Genomic DNA, 9,759 nt, shown 5'->3' on the forward strand with positions numbered 1-9,759 from the left:
ATTGATTACTCTTAAAGGAATTAAAGTTGTCATTACAATCATTTCAAGTTATAAGAAGATATGTAATCTCGAAGTCACCGCAAGTGTAACTCGACAGTGATCTGACCGCTGGGTTTTCTTCAAAATTACCCGACTAAACGGCAGTTTATTCCGAAATGAATGCATATTTCATTGTATTGCGCATATAAATATGATCAAATTATATTTATTATTTGTAATAACTGTTCAATCAAAACATCTTATAAAACTATAACAAACCTTTTTTCCTATATGTTAAATTCCAAATTATAATGCAAGTAATAGTTCTACAGAGTGCTCTCCCCTTCATTTTTTGTACGGAGTATTTTCATTGGTCTAAGGTTTTCATACGACCAATGAAAATACTCCATACGAATGCTTCCGTTTATACATGTGTACTTTCATTTTGGATTGGAGAATTTGGCATATCGGAAAAAAGGTTTGTTATAGTTTTATAAGCTGTTTTGATTGAAAATGTTGAATTCTGCTTAAGCCGGTGCTAGGGGGCGTGGACGGTAACTTGCACTTTCCAGTACCGTCCATGAACAGGCTCAATCAAACCGAGCCTGCAACATTTTCAATATTGCCGTGTTGGGCCTTCTTTAGGGATTCTGTATTTATCTATTTTAAGGAAGTCACTGGCTGTTATGGATAGTAAATAGTTGCCATGCAAAGGCACTGGTTGCTATGGGAAGTCACATGTTGCTATGGAAGACAACGGCTGCCATAGAAAGTCACTTGCTACAGATGAAACTCAATTGTTGCTATGGAAAGTTACTGGTTACTATGGAAGTGTATGGTTACTAAAGAAGGTCAATGGTTGCTATGGAAAGTCATTGATTGCTATGGAAACTAGGTTTGCTACGAATAGTCAATGGTTGCCATGGAAAGGCACTGGTTGCTATGGAAAGTCAATGGTTGCTTTAGATATCTATGAAATAGATGAAATTAGAAATGAGTTGCTTCAATGGTTGCTTTAGATATCTATGAAATAGATGAAATTAGAAATGAGAAGTCAGTGATTCCTATGTAAGTCACTGGTTGCTATAATAAATCAGTGGTTGCTATGGAAAGTCAGTGGTTGTTCTGGAAAGTCAGCGGGTGGCTATTGAAATGCATGGTTGCCATGGGAGTCAGTTATATTCGTAACAACAATGAAAATATTTTGTAAGTACATTTACAATAGATATTTACGGTGGCACAAAGGTGACGTGTGTGTGTGTGTGTGTTTATTTATCTCATGGCCACAAGATACTATGTCGTGGCCACGAGTTACTAAGTCGTAGCCACGAGATAGCTAAGTCGTGGCGACGAGATAATTAATCAATCAGAATACACTATATATATATATATATCATGAATTTTTTAAACTTAACCACTTACTTTTACAAGCAACATTATTCTTTGAGAATACTTAAGATATTCATTCGAACTTGTCTTTAGGATCATATTAGAAAGTCACCTTCCAAGGCCCATCAGACATTATTTTTGACTATAGCTCTTTGTTGGGACAACTTTTGTTATCAAATTGGTCAGTTTGTACGTACTACGGCCTGTTAACCTTGTTTATACGATAACACGAGAAGGAATAAATCCTGGTTTATTTTATTTGGAAAGGACATTGCCCATGGACAGTAGATAGCCTATTAGGTAAAATCCTTGTCTGATGAATAATTTAGAAGGGATAAGCGTCCCCTTCCCCTTAGTGGGCCTATTTTTATTTTCTTTGAATTCCTAATCAGTTACAAATTAATTATCATTTAATGATTAACCTGTCCGTGCTCTGTCTTTGCCCTGTCCTGTTTTTGTTTGGGGTCCCCCTGGGCTCCTTGCCATTGGTTCTTGTTACTGGGTCATGTGGGGGTTGCGTTCATTGAACGCCGCCTTTCCTTGTTGATCTTGTTTATCATATTTTATATAACCCAGAAAGATCATTGCACCTGATCAGTAGATGGCATCTAATAGTTTCGAAGTCCTTGGGTCAAAAATAAGGGTCACAGTGATGCTAAATGTAAAATTATTGAACATTCAATAAGTTGAATAAGTGGCACTTTTACAGGCTGGAAAAGTAGGGGCATCCTTCTCCTATAACACACGCCTAGTTAATAAGGGAAATTCAAATAAATGGTGTAATCTGACTTAGTAATCCGTGGCCACGACATAGTATCTCGTGGCCACGACTTAGCTATCTCGTGGCCACGACATACATTTAAAAGAAGATTTTTTCAAGTTTTTTCTCACATATAGTTAAAAACAATGACACACCTGGGGCAGCCAGGGCTTTTATTTGAACAATCTTTGTAGACACTTACTTGCAAATGTTTCATGCTTAATATCTAAACTCTAGCTATTTGGGTTTTTTTTAAAGAAGATTTTTAAGTTTTTGCTATACACTGTATGATATAAGGAAAATCAATGTCCCCCGGGGCGGGGCCAATTTTGATCCCAGGGCTTTTATTTGAACAAACTTTGTAGACACTCACTAGAAGATGCTTCATGCTTAATATCTAAACTCTAGCTATTTGAGTTTTTTCAAAGATTTTTAAGTTTTTGTTATACACATATAAGGAAAATGAATGACCCCCGGGGCGGGCCAATTTTGACCCCAGGGCTTTTATTTGAACAAACTTGGTAGACACTCACTAGAAGATGTTTCATGCTTAGTATCTAACCCTTAGCTATTTGGTTTCTCTTAATAAAAGAATTTTTAAGTTTTTGCTATATGCATATTGGGAAAATCAATGACCCCCTGGGGCGGGGCCAATTTTGACCCCAGGGCTTTTATTTGAACAAACTTGGTAGACACCCATTAGAAGATGTTTTATGCTAAATATTTAGCTCTAGCTTTTGGGGTTCTTTAAAAGAAGATTTTTTAAGTTTTTACAATATGCATATAGGGAAATTAATGACCCCCTGGGGCGGGGCCAATATTGACCCCAGGGCTTTTATTTGTACAAACTTTGTAAACACTCACTAGAAGATGTTTCATGTCAAATATCTAAGCTCTAGCTCTTTGGGATTTTTAGAAGAAGATATTTAAAGTTTTTTCTTTTGGTTGCCATGGCAACCAGAGTTCTGCATGGAATTAGTTTCTTTGAAACAATTTTCAAAGGTGACAACCAAAGGAACATTCCCCTGTGAAGTTTGGATGAAATTGGCTGTGTGTTGGTTTATGGAGGAAGATGTCCATTTAAAGTAAAAGTTTACGTGGGACGCCGGACGGACGGACGGACGCCGGACGAAAAAGTGTGATCACAAAACTACCCTGCCACTTGGTGACAGGTAGCTAATAAAAAACCACACACATGTAACATTAGGTGGCCAACCCGGTAAGAAATAAACTCTTAAGCATCAATTTAAAAATTGTAGTTTTGTTAAGAATCACAACTCTTATTCCTTTTCAAATTTAAGAAGTTTTAAAAAATACTTTAGCTTCATCTTCACTAAATAGTTCGTGTTTGTCAAGTTCTTCTTACGCAAACATGTAATGTAAGGAAATGCTCTAAAGTGAAAGACAGTTACGGGAATTTCATCTGTAATACAAAATTTCGTACCAAAATTCCTCCAAGAAATATTGGTAAACATACGAACATTAATGTAATTTATATACATAATTTGCTTTCTTAGAAAAATTTGGGAATTTCGAAATATATGTAAGAAATTTAGGTGACGATCTTGCCTCAAAGATGGGAAAGTGGTAATTTGGATTAAGTTTTTGGGTTAAATGATTTTGGATATCCACAAAATATAAAACAATATTGGTAAAAACAAAACAGTTTTACTAAATTATTGTTGTGTTCTGTTTGTGATCCTTACAAACATTTGACTGACCTGCCCAAAACATCAAAAACTGGAACAATGAAGTGCTGAATATACACAAAATGAAATCTTAAGTTCTAATTCTCTGAAAGAACATTGTATAATTACATGCAATTTGAAGAGAGGATGCAAATGTGGCTTTGATTTTAGACATATCCAAATTTAATCATATCCGAGTATATGAAACCTCTTTAAAATATGCATGTGGAACTGTAATTTTAAACAAATCCTCTGCAATATATGTCATTAATATATCATTAATGATGAAGTAAAAAAAAAGAAGAGTAAAAACTAAGTTGGATTTATATTTAGTTGTAACCTTTAACAGCATCGTCTTTATTTAAACAAAAATTGTCTGCAGTATTATTATTTTATTTGTTTGATTGGGTTTTACGTCACACCGACACAGTAATTTTTTTTGAAAAAAAGCAAAGTATCATCAAGGGAATGAATTTTTTGATTTCTATACTTATTGTTATAACCACGGTCACTTAAGAATGTCAATTTGAAAAGTATTGTGATTATGATGTATATATATTTTGTAAAGTTGCAAAAATATCTTTAAAGGAAAGATTTAGGCCTATTTTCTATAACAATGTTACGATGGCAACCAGAAACGATGGAAATTTCAATGTATTTTTAAAACATCACATTTTTTGTATTTATTTCATGAGATAACAAGGAAGTCTACGTGAAAAAAAAAACTCAATAATTTGGGCATTCAATCATAAGAATTAGACGCAATTTTAGGATGTAAATTTCAGCTGAATTTAATTATACCCCATATCCGTTTAAAAATCATAATGCGTCCATAAGAAAAATGTCAATTAACATTAAAATTGTTATAAAATGGATAAGAGTTAAGTTTGTACTCTTGCAAAAAAGTACAATATGGAAATAAAAAATTGAAAAATATGTTGTCATGGAAAAATGAAAATTTATATAAAATTTAATTTTTAGGTTTTTTTTAAATACATTTTCCATGATATTCTTTTCAAAAATATTTTATATTTCTCACGAAAAGTGGACAAAAACCAATTTATTTACGGTAAACATGTATTTTCTATCAAATTTATATGTGAAGAACAAAAGTAACTTTGAAATTCTTGAAAACATTGGCAAATTAATGATAATTACTGTTTTAGGAGGAATTTGGCGCCATCTTGGACGCCATGCTTGGATTTCTTGATTTTTCCGAACCATTTGGGTTAAAATGAAATATCGTTTCGTATTTTACGAACCCTTGTGAACATTTTGGTATATAAAACTTATTGTTCCTAGACATAGACTGGTTGACCCCCAAAATATGCATGATTTACTAGTTCATTTCCTACACTATTATTACAATGGAAAGTCACTGGCTGCCATGAGAAATCACATATAAGGAAAATCGATGTTACCCCGGGATCAATTTTGACTCCAAGGCTATAATTTGAATGTTATTTTTTGTTAAATTTCCCCGACTATGTTTCATGTCCTAAGATATAACCCTTGCAGTTTTCAGGGTGACTTTTGAGTTTTCAGGGAGATTTTTGAAGTATTTACGATAGAAGGAAAAGTCATGACCCTCTGGGGCCAACTTTGACCTAAGGCTATAATTTGAACAAACGGAGTACAGGTCTACTAGAAATCTTGTAGGAAAAGCTTTAGCATTTGTAGTGAGAGAAGAAAGGGTTTTAAATTTCTTTACTATGACATTGTTGTTTGTTCTATATACATATAAAGAAAAATCAATGACCCCCCACTGGGGTGAGACCAATTTTGACCCCAGAGTTTTTATTTGAACAAACTCGGTAGGTACACACTAGAAGATGTTTCAGTCTGTATAGCCAAGCTCAAGCTCTTTTAGATTGTTATTTGTTTTTACTATATACATATAAGGTACTGTGCCGTACCGTACAGATAATACAGGAGTACTTGTTCATGTTGAGAGTGGCTTCCTTGGTCACATAAATGATGCACAGCAGTATCAATGGTAGGATACTACGTCATCGCGCACCTGCTGAATGCTCCCACTTTGACCATCTTTTCGTCGACTCGAAGGTAAAATGCAATTTTATTATAAGAAAACATAAGAGTATTAAAAAATCATGGCTATAGTACTTGAATTATTTGTAAAAATGTTTATAAATTTATTACCTGGTTTAGGCCTGAAAACGGGATAAGTGTTTTTCTCTGAATGCTCCCACTCGGACTTTTCCCGAAACATAAAATAAGGTTGAAACCCTTATTGAAAATTATCTTTAAAGCAACACGCCTCCATATTAATGCTAATTTTCATTAAGAATTTTGAAAATGTATTTGAATGTGTAATATTGTGAAGAAACCAAAAGGAAGCAATTTATACATTATCAATGGCACTTACAAACCACGTTAATTACCAAAACGTTGTCAAAATATGCATAAATAGCCTTTACTGCGTTAGTAACGCAGTAGAAATGTAGTTGTAAATACTGAAAACTTAGTCATTAATCGCACATAATATGAAAAATATTATTTGAATCTGAAAACTTTTTACTTTTCCTAACATCTTAGTACATTTTTCTCAAGTTGATTTTATTGAAATATTTTGACACTTGAGGCTTGTAGCTTTAACGTACCGGAGCATAAACCGAGTCATGTTTACCCATTATTCTATACTAGTTTCAAATACTTCTATTCAGAAGCCAGTTTTTCTTAATTCTTTTTATAAAAATGGAAAATGCTCCCACTTGGACTCAACTTCAGAGATGCTCCCACTCGGACCTAAATCTATACAAATTTTGAAAGCACATTGCTGTGTTAAGATATTATTATTTTTTCAAAATATCTTTATATTCACTTGTTACCTTTGGTTATTTTGCATCCTAAATAAAAGATTACAAATCCAAATAGGCTTGGGTTCACATATAGATTTATTAATAGTTCACTGTGTTACTATGTTGATAAACAAATAAATATAAATAAACACTGTATCACTCTTAAAATGTCTCAAACCATAAATTCCTGCACTTTGCTTCCACTTTTATCAACAGTCAACTAGAGTACTTAGTTAACAAGTCCAGCACACTGAAAACATACAAAATGTCACTAAATGCCTATTCACTTAATGTCTCATCTTTGCAGGGTTATCTCCCTCTAATTCACAATATATAATGTTAAAAACACATTAAATCATAATGATCAATAGTTCACATTTGATACTTATTATTGAGTTGTTCTAGTGGCTTTATCTTAACCCTTAACAATAATATCAAGTTACATTAAAATATATTATAGTTACATTACATACATACAATAAATGGCCAGTTAAAAGTTACAGCAATAACTTACACATAATAATACACAATTATAATATATAATGATGACTTACCAATTTGTGGAATTGTATGCTTTAAACAATATCAAATCACATGAATCAAACCATCAATTACTTAACTCCATTCAACACTTCATTCACACAGTGACTGGGTGCTGCAAATTATCAAATACAGAATGCATATCATTAAGAACAATGTGCATGACAGAAAGAGTTAAGTGAAGTTAAAAAGGAATGCTATTTCTGAGCCATCTCAATTCTTTACTCAATTCTAAATACATGAAAATCATGAATTTACTTCTCAAATAAATATACGCTGTTTACAGGAAATACAGAAGTTATTGCCCAACAATAAACTTTAAAATATACCATAATACGTATTCCAAATCCTAAAAACAAATAAAACAAATCATAAGCCCAATTATTCTTTATTGAAAATACTTTTCAACTCCCGCAAAAATCATCAAACTAAACACATTTGGAGGGAAAATTAAAGCGATCATCTGATTGGTTAAAAATACAATTAAAAATAATAATCCAATGGAAGTAACTGGAATCAACCCAACTGTATTTAAAGCACGAAAAAATGACCCTGTTACACACGTTCATATTTTCATATAATCAGTAAGAGTTCAATGAAACAGCATTTTTAAAATACGATACTAATATTGAGATCACTAAACAGTATCGTAAATATGTCTTCTTAGAGGATCAGTTATCGGCCTAAGAATAAGAAAGAAAAGGTTGTGTTGAAACAATTCCTCATTAAATAGAGTCGCTGAAATAAGAAACAAATTGATTATACATTTGAAAAAAAATAATAACGTTTTGTTTTGCAGAAAGTATTTGTGTTTGTGACCAGTATGGGAAAAGGTATAAACCACATTGGGACGTAAAGAAGCACATGGTAGGATATCTTGGCACGGCATAGCTGGAGCAAATATTTTAGATACCAACTGTGGATACATCTCAGTGAGGAGGAATACTCTAGAGAACACAAGAATAATAGTTCTTTGAAGCATGTCTCTGTTTGAAGTAATTGTCTTTTGTTCAGTTTCTGCGTTAATTTTTGGACAATGTGTCATAAAGGATCAATTCATCTGAAACATCACTCAATAAAGTAAAATACCGCATACAAGAATGACAACTCTCCGGTTTTGGAGTTATTGCTCGTGGTATTCACTATGATTAGTTTGCAAGGACCATACCTCTAAAGGTATTTAATATATAAACTTGAAACTTTATATTGAACATGTTTAATAAAAGTGAATAGCAGAGCATAAGGACCAGAAGTGTTCACTTAATGCTTCTTTGTTGTTTTTTCTTTGTTTTTTTTTCATGGGAGTGTTATTTTTGTCATGATTTATTATGTCTAGGCTATAACTTTTCATTAATTTTCACGAGTGTCATAACTTGTATGGTCCAAAAAGCATTATTTGTAAAGATAATACCGATTTTTCATTTCATAAAGGAAGGTAATAAGAAATATATTTTCTGTTAAGTGTAAGTTGAATTCTTCAATAAGAAATGAATGCATACATGACTGTATAATTTAATGATTACATATAATGTGGACAAGTATTTGCAGTACGTATTTTACATATTCCTTTATGTTTGAAAATTGCTTTAGTAGCATAATATACATATATATAAAATTTCAATTGGTAACACCTGAAATATAACTTACAGGATCTTTAATTACCAAGATATGGTAAAGACTGTGATAAAGAAATAACCATGATCTTTGTTTTCTTTGGTACTAAACAATGTATAATGACTTCTTTATAAAATATCACCATTTTTTTAACATCTAAACAAAACTTTATTCTTGAAATCCAAACTGTCCATTTAAAGTCTTATGGTCCTAGCTTTGTTGTTGGCAATTATTTTGAATTATCCCTTCGGATCCAACACAAGCCAAGTGAACCTTTTTGTATAGTGATCCTGTCAGTTGAAACTTTGCCATGGCACCTTGTTCCTGCCCAACGACGTCATTCTTCAGAATCAAAGAAGTGATCTCTGTAAAAAAGAAGGAAAAAGTTAATGTTGCCAAACACATATTAGTTTTTGACAAAATGGTGTAAAAATCGGAGAATAATCCATAAAAGCTTAACACAGCAATGTGCTTTCGAAATGTATATATTTGGGTCCGAGTGGGAGCATCTCTTAAATCGAGTCCGAGTGGGAGCATTTTCCATTTTTATAAAAAAAACTTTAAAAAACTGACTTTTAAATAGAAATATTTGAAACTAATCTAGAGAAATGTATAAACATGACTCGGTTTATATACAACAATTTTCACAAGTACTATAGCCATTCTTTGGTGCGCTACATGATTTTTTGATACTCTTACGTTTTCTTGTAATAAAATTGTATTTTACCTTCGAGTCGACGAAAAAATGGTCCAAGTGGGAGCATTCGGCAGGTGCGCGATGACGTAGTAATCTACCATTGAGTATGCACTGATGGCAAATATTGGTCCAGGAGATGAACTTGATTTCCCCCATGAGTTAAACACACTATGAGATAAGATATATCCTAACAGGTATCCGATCATTACAGAATATTCGTCTGCCCAACTGTCGCGAAAACGGGGACAAGAGCTACGAAAATGTAGATAATAT

The 9,759-nt window shown here is 32.8% G+C and overlaps 1 long non-coding RNA gene across 1 annotated transcript; it reads right to left on the reverse strand.

Annotated features, from left to right (window-relative positions):
* Positions 1 to 6,713: 6,713 nt before the first annotated feature.
* Positions 6,714 to 9,417, reverse strand: LOC132758773 (uncharacterized). The gene is made up of 2 exons (XR_009629626.1): positions 7,190 to 9,417; positions 6,714 to 6,885 (listed from the first exon to the last, which is right to left on the reverse strand). It is a non-coding gene; the product is annotated as an uncharacterized LOC132758773 (long non-coding RNA).
* Positions 9,418 to 9,759: the final 342 nt, after the last annotated feature.

The sequence above is a fragment of the Ruditapes philippinarum genome, unplaced genomic scaffold (genome assembly GCF_026571515.1).
Source record: "Ruditapes philippinarum isolate M1 unplaced genomic scaffold, ASM2657151v2 ctg5540_1_1_1_1, whole genome shotgun sequence".
In the NCBI taxonomy this organism is placed as follows: Eukaryota; Metazoa; Mollusca; class Bivalvia; order Venerida; family Veneridae; genus Ruditapes; species Ruditapes philippinarum.